Source organism: Podarcis pityusensis (assembly GCF_964106645.2).
Source record: "Podarcis pityusensis genome assembly, chromosome: 13".
Taxonomy (NCBI): Eukaryota; Metazoa; Chordata; class Lepidosauria; order Squamata; family Lacertidae; genus Podarcis; species Podarcis pityusensis.
In genome coordinates, this window is record NC_138038.1 from 25,463,055 (window position 1) to 25,478,687 (window position 15,633).

A 15,633-nucleotide genomic window follows, 5' to 3' on the forward strand; every position below is an offset into this window, starting at 1 on the left:
GCTTCCTTCTCCTCAATCTCCGTGTTGCCCTTGCGGAACTCTGCAGGGAAGAGTATGGGGACAAAACTAGAGTTCTCTGGCTCTGCTGGACATTGGCTCTGGCTCCCCCTACTGTTGGCCTCCAGGCATTCTGCCCAATGGGCACCAACCACCACTGCCTTTCTCATGAAGGAATACTGTGTTGTGATCCCCCCCACTTGCAGAATGAAGAACAACAGCCTAGGTGGCCATGTTGCCCACTCTTCACATGGTAAGGCCTTTGGTGTAAATGTGTTCTCTGTGTGAAAGGCTGTCCAGTCCAAGTCCGTTTCAAAGTTAAATAGCCTGAAGAAGGGAGAGCAGGAGGGGCCTTGAAGTTACCCATCAACAGTCAGCAACCAGTGAGTAGACCGAATTGGCTCATCACGGGCTTCCCTGCTGCAGTGAGATGCGTGGCATCTGTATTTAAATTGTGGTACTTATCTCTACATTATTTGATTTAGATTCACGGCCTAGATTTACTAGATTGCAAACTGAAGGGCCGGAACCACCTTAGTGCTGATTTTTGATTAACAGGTAAGGTATATTGACACAAACAAACATATTTGCACCCACATTAGCACATGCAAACTCCAGGCAAATCCGTGTCCTCTTTTTTGTGTGTGTGTGACACATTTCCTCTTTGTTGAGGCAGCGTTAAGTGGTCACCCTCCTAGACACGGGTTTCCTGTCTCAACGAGAACCAAGCCACAGACATTGTTTTGAGTGTGCCGCTCAGACGGGCAAAGCCCCCCTCTGCTATTTTTATTTTTACTTTTATGGCACCTTTCGCCGTATCAGATTTCAGGGTGGTGTACAAAACATAAAAAATAAGCAATACAATAAAACACATTCACCAAAGCAGAAGCAGCCAATCAAACCTTTCAAAAAAAAACCACTAGACTAGTAGCAATCTGACTGAAAATATTAAAATCCCTGTGTAAATAAAAAGGGATGTCTAAAAGATAGCCATGCTAGGCAAATCTCATTAAGAAAAGTGCGGTATTTCTGCCCCCCCCCCCCTGCAAAAAGCCCTCATTGTTCTTTGTTGTTTCTTACCTCAAATGGGAGATGGGCTTCAGCAAATAACCTTATGAAACTGGCAGGTTGGCATGGGAGTAAAGTGCCTCCTAAACTAGGAACAGGGAAGATGTTGCTGGACTCCATTTCCCATCAGCCCCAGCCAGCAGGGACAACGGTCAAGATATGACAGGAGCTGTAGTCCAACAACATATGGACATCACCAGGTTCTGCACTCCTGTTCTGGAACCTCCCAAAGCTAAAGAAGAATTATTTCCCCTTACACTACACCCAAGCAGATGGAAGCGCCCAGAGGAACCTCACCACAAATCCCTATTTAAAGGCAGGGAAGCCCAACACATAGCTTATTCCTCTCACGGGTCCTACCTCATAGCTCTTTTCCTTACCTCACTGTTTACACTGCCTGCTCATTCATGGGGTATCCCCTTTCAGATCTGCATATGGGAGGGAACAGAGTAGTAAAGGTCCTAAGAGACAGGGCTGTCTCTGGAACACCTACAAACAGAGAGGAACTTAGGGGTTCAGTCCCATTGCCTCTGTATAGGAATTCTGGCCGACAGACAGCACCACCAGAAAGAGTCAGATTTCTGAATGCAAAACAGCATCTCCCAGGACACATGGAGAACTGCACTGGCAGGCAGAGATGAGCAGGTGTTATTTTGTTTTGTTTCTATTGATTTATTATTACATTTATATGCCACCTTTTCTCCAAAGAGCGCAAGGTGTTGTGTACACAACAGCCCTGTGATTTAAGTTCAGCTGAGAGCCTGTGGCTGGCCCAAGGTCACCCAGTGGCCAAATGGGGATTTGAACCTTGGTCTCCCAGGTCCTAGCCAGACGCTCTAACCACTACACCACACTGCCTTTCAATTCTTAAAGGCAGCAATAGCCACATCATATTACACACACACACACACAGAGAGAGAGAGAGAGAGAGAGAGAGAGAGAGAGAGAGGATGTGGCAGGAGGGAACATCTGTTCAAGCAGGATCAAATAATAACCCAGTAGTACTTCATACAATGTCACGAAGACCTCTCGCATGACAAAAACAAACCCGCACATATGAAGGCATTAACATGGGAATCTGTAGACACTTGCCCATGGACCTTCCTTCCAAAGGAGCCCAGGGAAGCAACCACACAGACAATAAAACACTTAAAACAACCACCATTCCAATCCAGATGCAGACTGGGAAAGATCTCTACTTAAAAGCATTGTTGGGAGAGGAAGGGTTTCAGAAGACGCCGAAAAGGCAACAGAGATGGCACTCATCTAATATTGAACAGGAGCGAATTCCCAAGGGAAGGTGCCACAACGCTGAAGGCTTGATTCCTATATTGTGCGGAACAGATATAGGTGATATCCTGATAAGATGGCACCTGCAAGGAGGCCCTTCACCTGCAGAGCACAGTGATCACAAAATACGACCAGGCTCTAGGTGGACTTAGAATAAGACATGGGAAATCAAAGACTCAGTTCTCCACACCATGACAACACCCACTCTGGGGGAAACCACCTCGTCTCAGCCTAACCTGCCTTGTGACAAAGATAAGAGTATCACCTTGAGCTTCATGGAGGAAGGGCAGGGTTTAAACACCCACACACCAAAAATAATTCCAACAAATACAATCTTCATGGAGAAATAGCAGACATCAACAGCTGGTTTTAAACCCCACTCCAACTAGCACATATTGTAAGATCTGGTCCCACCCCCCTTAAGCTGGCAGGGTTGTAAGGCACAAGGAACATATTTGCATATGTGGTGGGGATGTAAATTTGTACACAAGTTCTGGAAGCAGGTTGTAACAGAGATTAGTATTATTGTTGACAAGCAGGTCACCTTGGACACTAAGTTGTGCCTCTTACCCATTTTTGACAGTGCCAATGCTGACTTTACTTCTCAATAATTAATTCTGTACCTGTTGTTTTCCGCTCGCCTAGTGATCTCTCAAGGGTGCGAGGACACATCTTGTTAGTCTATGGATCTATGGTTTCAAAAAAGTCATGTTCATTGCCATTTCTGAAAAAATCCTGACGAATAAAACATGTGCCAGCAGGGGGGTTGGCAGACCCCTCCGACTTTGCTTTCGCTTGGGGGCCCGTTTGTGATTTATATAACCAATATCATTGAATTTGAGTTTATTTGGCAACATTCGTTATTATTTGGTATGTTTGGTACAAATGTGAACCTTGTATTTCACCAGAGAATATATTTTACACCACTTATTCTTTTTCAAGCTTTGTACAATTATTATTAAATTATGATATTGTAATTTTATTCTCCCTGCTTTTATGACTTCATTATTACCTTTAGCTTGGTGTTTTTGTCTGTTTGTTTGAATAAAAATTAGAAAAAGTGGGGAGGGGATAGAAGATGCTGCACCCAGGAAGCCGGTGGCACATAAACAACCCCGCAAGTTGGGAAGCTTAGCTCTGTGAAGGGTAAACTATAGTTCCCAGGATTCTTTGCGGGGATGCAATGTACAGTGGTACCTCAGGTTACAACACCTCAGGTTACAAACACTTCGGGTTACAGACTCCGCTAACCCAGAAGTAGTACCTTGGGTGAAGAACTTTTACCTCAGGATGAGAACAGAAATCGTGCACTGGTGGCACAGCGGCAGCAGGAGGCCCCATTAGCTAAAGTGGTACCTCAGGTTAAGAACGGTTTCAGGTTAAGAACGGACCTCCAGAACAAATTAAGTTCATAACCAGAGGTACCACTGTACTTTAAATGTTAGCCGTATACGCAGCCCTATATGATCTTCTGGCATTGGGTCTTCTGGAAAGAAGTTGTGGACCTCTATTCCCAATAATATCCTTTACACACAATCAAACTTGTCAGACAAGCAATAGGAAGTGTTTCTTCATACAGCGTATAATTAATTAGCTGATGGATTTTATTGCCACAACATACAAAGGCCACAAACTAACACGCCTTTTAGAAAAAGGAGGATTAGACAAAATCATGGAAGAAAGTGGCTTCTTCTATTTTTCAAGAGGACATTCACAATTTGGTTTGTGTTTCTGCGCAGCCTGGGCAGGCTTGTATTTTCACACTCTACTCCTATGCCTCCCACGAAAGCTGAAAATGGAACATCCAACTTTAGGAGCACTATTTCTCTGATTAAAAGGCATCAGGAACAAACAGGAATGGCCATCTCAGTCTTGCCTTCCTCGTGAGCTCCCTCGAGGAGTATCTGGCTATTAGCCACACCATTGGAAGCAAGAGTGCTTGACTCACTAGACGAACCTTTGATACCAGTCCACAAGGCTGTTTTGATGGCCTCATGTTCTTTGTTTGCCTTTATGGTATGAACCAAGTGCATAGCTGGCATAAATTGAGAGCATTTAACCCAAATGATCCCACAAGGTCACACAGCACAACACACAAGGAGCTGGTTTCTTTTGCAATCTCAGAAGGGATTATGAGGAAGTAAGCCCCACTGATTCGAAAGGCACTTGCTTCCCTACTGGGGTCTCGCATATTCAAGACAGCTAAATGCAGGCCCTCCCTTAGGAGCTCGGGTGCCAAATATGACTCTGAAGGTTTTCGTGCAATGTGCACTACTGTATTGGTACGTGTTTTATTTCAAACACCCCTTCAGCCATTTTCATTTAAAGAACGAAACACGAAAAAGCAAAATGTATTGCTGTCTGGAGAAGAGATCCCTGAAACCTGGAAGATTACTGCTTTACTCTGTTCTACACACATGGGATAAAAAAAATACAGAACATATCGTTTCAAACTTTTCTGGGTCCTATCGAACTATCTGAAAAGTAATAGAAAAGAAGGCTTTCTTTTTTTTAAGAGAACGGGATGGGGGAGGAATAGAACTAGCAGAACAGCTCTCTATAAAGTAGTTTGTAGAACGTAGTGTAAAGCTACATTAGGAGGGACCTAAAGATGCAGTTTGAGTGCCAATTAGAATGTGGAAAGGAATGCCATGGACGGGGCAGAACTCGCATCCAGAACTCACGTGGAAAAACCTCACGGGCACAAACAATAGGGTTTGGGTGTTGGCAGCAGACAATGGGAGGCCCTGAATTCCCAACATGCACCACAGAATGGGCAAAAAAACCCATTCACACATCAACCCTGGAGCTGGCCCAGTGATTCCCAACCCAATGGATGTCAATACGAGGGAGAGGTTAAAACTGGCATAGGCAAACTCCGGCCCTCCAGATGTTTGGGACTACAATTCCCATCATCCCTGACCACTGGTCCTGTTAGCTAGGGATGATGAGAATTGTAGTTTCCAAACATCTGGAGGGCCAGAGTTTGTCTATGTCTGGGTTAAAAGCAAAAAAAGGAAAGAAAGGAAAAGGGAGAAAATCCTCTCCAAACCCATCTCCCACCTTGGACAGAGCAAACTGGCATGCCTCATAGAAGTATTGATTCTTCAACCACTGGATCTGTCCCCTCTGCTCCCACCCACACCCCCCAAAAAGAAAGCCCCTCCACCTCAGGATTCTTCAGAAAGTGGTTAAGAATGCAAGGTGCCTTTGGTTCAGATCTCCAGACAGAATTTAGTAGGCAAGCTCCCATTCTTCCTGCCTCCTATCTGCCACATAGGTACAAAACTGACTTTACAGGGCTACTGCGAGGATCACGGAGATAATGGGTTTGAAGCACTTTGAACGCTCTAAAGCACTGCCTACGTCCTAAGCTTTATCATTATTAAGCTATGCAACGAAAGAAAGAAAAAACAAAGAAAGAGTGCGCAGGGCAAACGCAGCACGATTAGAACTTGGACTTCTCAAGGGACCAGGATGTGTTATATAGTTGACAACCAAGTTGAGCAAAGTTCCGAGGCTGGCAGAGGAAAAAAAAAATTTAAAGGCACAGGCATGTCCACACACTATGCATGCTTTTCTTTTTCCTCCCAACTTTGAAGTCCTGCCAGCTGATAATTCATCTCAATGGATGGCTGCTCCCCTTCTTAAGGGTTTACCTTTTCCTCGATGACAGCTAAGCACCCAACCAGAGTCTGGTTTCTTTCATTTCTTTAAGACAGAAAAGCAGCCAACTGGTACCAGCCTCAGGCTCGCACCCTACCGCTGAGCACCTCAAGAAAACAAAGCACCACCCAGGCACCAAGGAAGCTATTCTTCACACCCTTTGCAAAAGCCACCTTGCGCGCTCTTTGTAGACCTGCACAATGCCACCCATCGGGCACTAGATGCACACAAAAATTACTCCTCAACTGGCCACCAAGTCCCAAAGCAGCAGCAGCACCACCACCACAAGACTGGATCTCCCAAGCTATGGAGACTTGGGCACAAAAATGCAAGAGCCACGGCTCCAATTTCACACCCACAAGACTGCTCAGACTTTGCAAAAACACAGACCGAGTTGGAAACGTCCTCTTGAAAGCTAAGCCACAGTCTTGTTTTTCCACCCACGGGTCGACCAACCGCTGGCAGCTTGGCAAGGCGGATGCCGCTAGCTCTGCCGTCTTTTATTTGGACACCGAGATTCCCTGCAAAGGACAGGGACTGCCATCGTGCCGAGGGAGGTGGCACGACCCAAGGCATTTCTTCCGACAGTTATCTTGAAATAAAGAAAAGGGGGCGGCGGCGAAACTGAAGTGGTGGTTGGGTTTCTTGCCACCCCAACCCCCGCCACCCACTAATAATATAAAGTGAACTGCAAAGCTGACTTCTGAAGGCACCAGAAGCGCCAACCACACCCACACGTGGCACACAGCACATATCAGCCTTTTCTCCCAAGCTCCGGAAAGAGAGAAAGATCCACACGGCTCACAGATTTTTTAAAGAAATGAATGTGCAATAACCCATCCAAAGATTTCTTCCCCCCTCTAAAAAAAGGAAAAAAGGAACCTTAAATGGGAGATGCTGCAACAGCATTTAGTGATGAGAAAGTCAGGAAGAACCATCAGCCTAAACCCTGGGATGCCTCTTTGACCAGAGCATGGGGTGTCCCCCCTCCACATTTACACATGAAACGTTTCTTCCAGAAAGTAAGTCAAAGTAGGAGAGACGGAAATAGAAAATGGGTGGGGGGGATAGGGGTGCGTTTCCAGAAGAACGTGAGGCTTTATAGAATCAGAGGGAAACCTCTTCCCTTCCACCCTTGTCGCAGGCGGTGGCGTGGGGGGGGGGGGGGGGGAGCGGACAGCCCCAGTGACAGCTGGCCTGAGCTACTGGAAGCAACAGTTGGTTTTATTAAGCAGCCTCATGGAGAGAAGGATGGGGGTGTGTGGAACTGGAATTGAAGAATTCACACACAAACACACACACCTCAAAACGGCACCCCGAAATATCAGGCCCGCAGCTTTGCTCACCAAACTAAGGCAGCAATTCCGGATTTAGCAACTTGCGCCAGGAGGGTGCCCCTTAAAAATTACTTTGGGGAGCGCATCCGATTTCAGCGCAACGGCTGCAGTTCAGAGGGGTGACGCGAGGATGAGAGATGTCATTGGCGAGGGAGGGGGTGCCAGGGGACGAGAAAAGAGAGAAAGACGGGCGATCCTCTCCGAATCAAAACACAACTTTGGGAAAAGAGGAGGAGGGAGGAGGAGGCAAGCGGCTGGGGTTTTGCAGTGTAATCCTAGACTTCGATCGGAATCTAGCAGGAACCAAACAAGCCCAAAAAGAAAGAAAGAAAGAAAAGAGAGACACGGACTCCCTGCCCCCTCTCGCAACTTAACGCGCATAAAAGAAAACGCAAGCAGCCTCCTTTTTACGCCCACCGTCTCCCAAACACACCCCGAAAAAAGTTTGCCAAAGAAAGGGAGGCGGGTATTCACGCTGGATCTCTTACCTGGAAGCAGGTCTCCTTTTTTTCTCTCCCCTCGGTCGTCTTCTCGGCTTCTAGGACGCGCACGAAACTCTCCACCGACCCCCCCCCCCTTTGCGCGCGATAGACTCAGAAGCGAAGCCTTCCTTCCCGCGAAGACCAGGAAAGACAGGCAACCCTGCGCGTCCAGCTTTGCAAAGTCGCACCGAACTGCTTGCTCGAGCTGCTTGCTAGCCCTGCTCGTGCGGGGACTGGGACGGAGCAGCGGGGGGAGGAGGAAGGGGAGGAGGCAATGGAACGTTGTGCTGGCCAGGGCGCGCGCCCCGGCGCTCAGCAGCCATTAAAGCCAGTCATGTGCTTGGGTGAAACTTTACACTGGAGCGCGGGGCTGAGGGATGGGAGGGGGGATAGGAGACCGAGGGGGGAGGAGACCGAGGGGGCCCGGGCCACGCCTATTTCCATTTTCCCAGCCAATGGCGCTGCTGCGAGAGACGGGAGGGAGGAGAATGCGGGGCGGGGGGGCGGGGCAGGGTGGAAGAGCTGCCCTTGGCGGTTCAGGAGAAGTAACCCTTTGAAGTGTCTCCGGCTTTGTTGGGAGACAGGGAGGGGGGAGCGGAACTTTCAGCCGAGACTGGCGGCGCTTACTCGGAAGCAACACTCGCGGGCTTCCGCGGAACTGGCTTCCGAAGGCTGCAATGCATGCCCACAGCTGGGGTGCACGGTGCAAGCCTTGCCCGCGTCTGTTCAGGAGTCAGCCCCGCAGCGGGGCTAATTCATGTAACGTGGGTGGGTGGAAATTTGCAGAATCGCTGCCCTGATTCGCGAGGCGATATGGATAGGATCTCTCGAGGATCGCCGCAGCGCAACCCTGTGCATTGCGCCTTTAACTCCCAGGGAAAGCACGAAGAAGGAGTTGCAACTTCTGGAAAGGGAGCGCAACATTTCTAAAGAGCGGGGTGCCACGGAAGGTGGCGGGCAGCTGTTAAAGAGGCTGAGCTGTGAGCCAGATAACTGCCCCATTCACATCTCCCGCCTCTGTCCCAGCCTTTCTGTCCCAACATGGGGTGTGGGGTGGGAATTACAACAGCCCTGGCTTACTTTGCAGGATGAATGAGACCGTTTTTGGAAGATAAACGTGCTGTTATTATCACCAGCATGGAGGCTGCGTATGAGACACCCTCTGACCTGGGCTGTCTCCCTTAACCCAAGGTGTGATTGAACGATGGGGCAGCAAGAGTGATGGATTTGAATGTGGAAGGACTACGACCAAGTCCCATCTCCGCTGTGGACTCTCTGTGTAGACTGGAGGAAATCCCTCTTTCAGCATCCATTTCCCCTCCCTGTAAAACAAGGAGCAACTTTTCCACCCAGGGATGTTTTGAATAATTAAATAAACGTTGCTCTATTGCATGGGTAGGCAAACTAAGGCCCGGGGGCCGGATCCAGCCCAATTGCCTTCTAAATCCAGCCCGCGGATGGTCCGGGAATCAGCGTGTTTTTATATGAGTAGAATGTGTCCTTTTATTTAAAATGAATCTCTGGGTTATTTGTGGGGCCTGCCTGGTGTTTTTACATAAGTAGAATGTGTGCTTTTATTTAAACTGCATCTCTGGGTTATTTGTGGGGCATAGGAATTCATTCATTTCCCCCCCCCCAAAAAAAAATATAGTCCGCCCCCCCCCAAGGTCTGAGGGACAGTGGACCGGCCCCCTGCTGAAAAAGTTTGCTGACCCCTGCTCTATTGCATTAAACAAGCTATAAAAGTGAGAATAGCCACCATGGCATATGCCCTCTGGCAAAGGTGGCTAACCTGTGCCCTTCCAGATGTTGCTGGACTCCAAACTCCCACCAGCTCCAGCCATCCTTAGCGCCTGGAGGTGCCACAGGTAAGTCACCTGTGCGGCACTGGTAATGAGGAAGCGCACATGCTCTCTGCACTTTTTGCTCTGCTTCTGCATGTTCTGATACTGACAGCACAATCCTATAAATGCCTACATGAAAAGGAAGCCCCATGGAGCTCAACTGGTCTTATTCCATGAGGATAGGATTGCAGCCTGAGGGTGGCTTTTCTTTAAAAAGGAAGATTGTAAGGTTCCACAGCAGAGCCTTGCTTTGGATTAGGCTGCAAAGGGAACCATAGAGTCGGAAGGGACTCCAAAGGTCATCTAGTCCAACCCAGGAATTTTTTGTCCAACATGGGACTCGAACCCACAACCCTGAGATTAAAGAGTCTCAGGCTCTACCACCTGAGCTATATGCAATCCCGGAAAGCGAGGTACCTGTGAATGGCATGTGTATGAGCTGTTTGGGGAGAAGCACAGATAATGCATTTGTAGAAGAAGAAAAATATATAATTGCTAAAGAAAAGAGTGGTTAGGGTGTTGGACTGGGGCCTGGGAGACCAGGGTTCAAATCCCCCACTCAGCCATGAAGCTTTCTGGGTGACCTTGGGGCAGTCACAATCTCTCAGCCCAACCAACAAGACTTCCAGGACCGATATGAATAACAATGGTGATAAAGGACACCCATGTCTTGTACCCTTGGTTATAGCAATATTTTCTGTCAATACATTATTAACAATTAATTTTGCTCTTTGTTCAGAGTATATTGCCTTTACACCATTCACAAATGATTGACCCATATCCATAAATTCCATATTCTTTAACATAAATTCCCAAGAAATATTATCAAATGCCTTTTCCGCATCAACAAATATCAACATCGCTTGCTTATCTTTCTTATTAGTCAGATATTCTATTATATTTATTATGTTTCTTATATTGTCTTTCATCTGCCTCCCTGGAAGAAATCCTGTTTGGTCCTTATGAATCAATTCCTTTAATATCTTTTTCATCCTATTTGCCAAGATGTTAGCAAACATTTTATAATCATTATTCAATAGCGAAATTGGCCTATAGTTTTTAACTTGAGTTAAGTCTGAATCCTGCTTTAAATAAAAGATCCAACTATATTGGTTATTTTGTCCAAGGTAGTAATTGAAGGGAGGGCTGAACTTTGAAATGAGTTTCTGTTAAAGGAACAATGAATCTAAAAGCCCAGCTCTACTAAAGCCATTATGTCTACAGAGCAGGTACCTGTTCTCTATCCCCGGTTCACTGGGAAGCAGCTGTAGGCTCGCAATCGTGCAGGGACATCAAAATGAATTCAATTAAGTCCAGTTGAGGTCATGGTGCCCAGGCTTAAAATCCACGTGGCGTCTTTTTCTAAGAGAACTCCAACCGTTTATTTTAAGCATTCATTTCTCTGCAGCCCAAGAAGTTAAGACTCTTACACTAGAGATGGCAGACTGCAGTCTTAGGTGGTCCACATGCTTTGTTTTTTAAAAATAAAATCCCCAAGATTGATTTTTAATTTACAAAGCAAGAGTGCATACTCAGAATCTCTTCACACTTTAAGACATAATTAATTTGTGTTAACACGATCCTGAATTATGCACACATTTAAGAAAAAGTGTCTTGCAGACAAAAATCCACTCAGCCCAGCGTAGTGTTTTTTGTTTTTTTTACAGAATCCCAAACAACCAGCAAGTCCCTAGGTATCTACCAGAAACGTGTCAGAGATGCCCATCTCTGCTTACCTAAAATTCCTAACCTGTATGTCCAGGGATGCTGCTGTGCCGTGAGGGAGCTGCCAGTATGCCACAAGTTGATTAATCAATTAATTGCAAGCTTCTGTGAACTGAAACATTCATCCCAGAGTTGTGGGTTCCAGTCCCACGTTGGACAAAAGATTCCTGCATTGGACCAAATGGCCCCTCGTAGTCTCTTCCAACTCTACATTTCTATGATTCCATGATACACAGAGGATGTTGCTTGCTGCATCCGCATCATTTATTGCTCTAGTGTTGACTCCATCCAATCAGCTTCCACTTGAGAGCAAGAAATTCTGCCACATCTCTCTGCACTATACTGATCAGTTCGGTCATTTGCAATGAGTAAAAAGGGACCCCTGACCATTAGGTCCAGTTGTCACCGACTCTGGGGTTGTGGCGCTCATCTCGCTTTATTGGCCGAAGGAGCCGGCGTACAGTTTCCGGGTCATGTGGCCAGCATGACTAAGCCGCTTCTGGTGAACCAGAGCAGCACACAGAAGCGCCGTTTACCTTCCCGCTGGAGCGGTACCTATTTATCTACTTGCACTTTGACGTGCTTTCGAACTGCTAGGTTGGCAGGAGCAGGGACCGAGCAACGGGAGCTCACCCCGTTGCGGGGATTCGAACCGCCGACTTTCTGATCGGCAAGTCCTAGGCTCTGTGGTTTAACCCACAGCGCCACCCGCGTCCCTTTGCAATGAGTAGACGGAGCCAAACTCCCTGAGCTCACAGAATGCTGCCCACTGGACATCTGTATCAAAAAAGGGGTCCTCACCACTCCTCTAAAAATGAAATTGTATCAGATATAGGAGAGAACTACCTAGCTCTCAAAGTTGTGGAAATGCTTACATTATTGAGATTGCCAGGTCACCTGATGCTCAGACTCTCATGGGACAGAGCCTGGGAGCAAAGCAGTTGAGTGTCACAGAACAGAGGCTTATGGGGACAGAGGATGATCAGTGCTGGATTTCGGGTGGTTCCCCCCCGTACAGGATTCAGCCCCTGAGGGAGCCTGAGGATCCCTACCGCTGGGGTAGAGTCTAGCTTTGCCTAATGACCCAGTGTTGGACCTGATAAACACGGGAGCAGAATGAACAGCAGAATCTCTTGAACCAGGCAGAAAATAAGACTTGCTCTCAAAGGTAGTCTCTCTTTTTTTCTCCTCCAGCACAATGTTCCAGGAATGAGCACTGATGCAACTAAGCTCGAAATTATATCCTCATTTTAAAAAAAAGTTTAGATACCAACCTTTTGGGGCCTAAAGGTAACCTAATTAGGATCCCGCAAAATGGGAATAATCCCAGGATCAGAACCAAAAGCATTGTTTTTCCTTTTTAAAAAAAACAACAACTGTATGTATGGGAAATCAATTTTGTTGGGTCTTTAGCTCTGAAGCTATCCGAAAGCCAAGACTTAGCTTGCACTAAGGGGTGGGTCTGGCTGTCCTTGCCAGAAGCAGAAGAAAACTGTCTGCACAAGGAGCAACTCCCCCTCCCAATCAAAACTCCAGTTACACACACACACACACACACACACACACACACTATGGCAAAGGCTGCATTTTCCTTTGCCAAGCTCCTTGCTGTCCATTTATATTAATTGCCAGAAAGGGACCGGAAACGGATCTGAGGGGGAGGAGAAGCAGGAGGGGGAAGTCTCTCCCCCCCCCTTCAGTCCAGGCCTGATTTATGGCCTGGAGTCCCAGGCGGGAGTTTCTGGGCGTCAAGATGGGGAGGGTGGAGGGGGGGGAACAGAGATGAGATGGTCTGAAATGGACATCTTGCATCTTGATGAGGAACAGCAATGCTTTTCCAAGATTGGGGAGGGGAGGGGAGCGTTTTGCTAGATCCATTTGGCTCCTGTGGCCAGCAAACCGGAGTGGGTCTGCCTGCATTACAGGGATGGGGTCTGGGAGCTAGGATTCCTAGGTTTTATTTCCCCCTGCTCCCCCTCCCCAGTTCTGGGAAGGAATTCAGGTCTAGCGTAATGGTTTTTCGGAGCACACAACAGAAGTCGCTAGGGAGGCACAGATCTTCGCCAGGAAAGGCGCAAGATCCTTGCCAAGGTGTGTCTTGATCCAACTAGGAGGCAGCGACTACCCATATATCCCTGTGTTCAAGGCAAGACAGATGGGGTAGGGGGCTAGGCCCTCCAACCTCTGTGCTACGTGTTAGTGCTGGGTAGCTAATGGGGGAACCCCTCTATTCCCCTTTATAACACTTGTTTACTCTACAAAGACCCTTCAGAGCAAACTGTGTGTTCATGCAACCCCACTCTTTCCTCTTCCCCTTGGGTGAGCACACAGCTGTGCCCTCCTTTACCTCTCGAAGGCAGGAACAAGAAGAACGCTACGCAACCGCCATGATTCTTGCAGTTGGCTGCTTTTCCTTCCTCTGGTTGCAGCTAGTACACTGTCTGAATTGCCTTTCCACATACTTTGTTCTAGGTTCCCATGCTGCTGCTCACAGCTGGCCAAATTCAGCTCAAGGGGTGGCATGCAAGAGCCTTGGACAGTATTCGTTGACCAGCAAAGTTCACCATGGCAAATTGTGACAACTCTGGACACTAGGAAGGCTTGAGCAGCACATGGCTAAGAAGCAGGACTTATTTGTCCACTTGGCCCTCTGACACTGACTTAGTGTGAGTTCCTCAAAATCTGTTCCCCCTTTGTGATATTGATCAGAGTATATTTAAAATGAGCAGTGGGAAGGGAAGGAATGGTGGGTTGTTTGCTAAGGAATGATCATGTGTTAAAACCCAAAGGCAACCTTTTTTTAAAAAAAAAAACCTCTTGCCCATCCTCTTGCTATTAAAGATACAGCATTCATATATTCTGAATATTATTTTTGCAATCTAGGATGAGCACTGTAGTTCAGATCTCCAGTTCCAAAGGGACCAGGTGCTTATCAGACCAACGTGTGCTTTCTCTCAAACCATGCAAAGTGTGCTTTCATATGACCTAACTCACCATGCCTGCAGAACCTGAAATTATTACTGTAAAGAAGCAGTGGTGTAACAGGGGGGAAACTTTTTGTGTGTGGCGGTGCAGGGTGGGGGGAACACACAGACAAGGAAACACGGTATGTAGCCACAAGGGTCTCAATATGCCTGATTCCCCTTTGAGAGCAAACGCGTCTCTATAAGCATGAGATCAGGACTGCAGTTCCACTTTTCTGCAGGTGAAATTCTGAAGTCTGCACACCCTAGAACAGACTTCAGATTTGGCACAAAACTCTCCAAACCCGGAAATCGCAGCAAACAGGTTCAAATGGCTTCAGCAGCAACTGCAATAGCCATGCTCTTAAATTATGGCTCTCTCACCGCTCAGAGGCAGATGCACCAGCTTATCTAACAGAGGGGCATGGGCCATTTTAATCTAGCCTTTTAAATGTACTTTAATCATCCTCTTAGCAACCCTCCAAATCCTTCTAGGATCGTATCCAGTATCCAGTATAGAGTACAATTTCTGAATCTACTCCTCCCTGAAGGCATAGTGTCCCTATTGTTAATTTAACCTCCCTGGTGCATACTTACTGCACCCAATACTGATCTGCCCCACTTCAATTTCTTCCCTCTCGCTTGGTTTCGCGATCCGTTTCTCGCCCCACAAGCAACTGGATCCCAGCAGAATGGGCCACTCTTCCCTCAGCCAATTAAAAGACCCTGCTAAACCCACCCCACCCCTACAAGCTGGGTTGTCAGTCTTGATGGAGCCCAGCCTTCAAGTTCCTTCCCAAATGAAGCCAGGGGAGAGTGGCAGATTTATCTTTTCCTACAAAGCAAGGGGCCTCCGGGACCCTTTGAAGCCAGCAGAGGGGCCCAGGCAGAGGGCAGCTGGCTGGAGAGCAGAGCCTGCTGGAACGCTCCCCCACCCCATCCCACGCTGACGCCGTCCCCCACCCCACCGCACGCCCTCCCCATCCAGATCGCAAAGAATTCCTGCCTTCAGAAAGCCCTTGTTTTATATTCAAGTAACTACCACCCCGACCCCCTGCCGAAAACAATAAGAATGAAAAATTTTTTTTTGAAGAACAACCACCGCAAGAACGGCTTGTCTTCTTCTTCATGCGCCCACAAGAGGGAAAAGAGCCGTCTTGGAGCAGAAGAAGAAGGAATCCCGGACTCTTGGCTCACCATCAGCCTCTGGAAAGGTGAATGCTGATGCCCATCAGCACCGTGCCTTTTAACACACTACACT

At 47.5% G+C, this 15,633-nt stretch overlaps 1 protein-coding gene across 2 annotated transcripts in view; it reads right to left on the reverse strand.

The window, feature by feature from the left end:
- Positions 1–15,633, reverse strand: part of RARA (retinoic acid receptor alpha) — a 187,675-nt gene that overhangs the window by 149,634 nt on the left and 22,408 nt on the right. The window contains exon 1 of one of the 2 annotated variants that reach the window (XM_080978316.1): positions 7,847–8,094. The exons of the other annotated variant lie outside the window; for it this stretch is intronic. The gene's annotated coding sequence lies outside the window, so the exon portion shown is untranslated. Of the gene's footprint in view, positions 1–7,846; positions 8,095–15,633 lie in introns of those variants that run through there. 2 annotated transcript variants of the gene reach the window in all.